Raw genomic sequence first — 860 nt, forward strand, 5'->3', positions numbered from 1 at the left:
AGGCGGCCTTGTTCGGTGAGAAATTCTTCTTCACGACGATTCCCTGTTGCAGACAGTAGGACGATAGTCCACGCCTGAAGAAGGCAGGAGGTGAAGGAGACTTCCCCTCAAGATACTCGTGCAGGCGCTGTAGGTCAGGATCAGATTGCTGCTGTCGTGCGAAGTCGCTGGAACTTAGCAGTCCAAGGAAAGCGTCGTCGTCATCGTCTTTTGGCGGCGTGTCGACAGGGGCTCGTGACAGGCAGTCAGCGTCGGAGTGCTTTCGCCCAGACTTGTAAACCACCGTGACGTCGAATTCTTGGAGGCGCAAGCTCCATCGAGCGAGACGGCCAGAGGGGTCCTTCAAGTTAGCCAGCCAGCACAATGCATGGTGGTCGCTCACAACTTTGAACGGGCGTCCATACAAGTAGGGACGGAACTTCGATGTAGCCCAGACGATCGCAAGGCACTCCTTTTCAGTGGTCGAATAGTTCGCTTCTGCTTTCGACAATGAACGACTTGCATATGCTATTACTTTTTCGACTCCTTCGTTTTTCTGGACGAGCACGGCGCCTAGACCAAAGCTGCTTGCGTCGGTATGGATTTCTGTCTCGGCGTTTTTGTCAAAGTGCCCTAGCACCGGTGGAGACTGCAGGAGACGCTGAAGTTCGTTGAAGGCTTCCGCTTGTGCCAAATTCCATGTGAATGGTACGTCTGCTTTGGAGAGCTTGGTCAGAGGTTCCGCGATGCGCGAAAAATTCCTCACAAAGCGTCTGTAATAAGCACACAATGCCAGAAATCTGCGGACCGCCTTCTTGTCATGAGGCTGCGGGAAATTGGCAATGGCGGCTGTCTTCTGCAGGTCGGGGCGCACGCCGTCC

This window comes from Amblyomma americanum, chromosome 3 (assembly GCF_052857255.1).
Source record: "Amblyomma americanum isolate KBUSLIRL-KWMA chromosome 3, ASM5285725v1, whole genome shotgun sequence".
Classification (NCBI taxonomy): domain Eukaryota; kingdom Metazoa; phylum Arthropoda; class Arachnida; order Ixodida; family Ixodidae; genus Amblyomma; species Amblyomma americanum.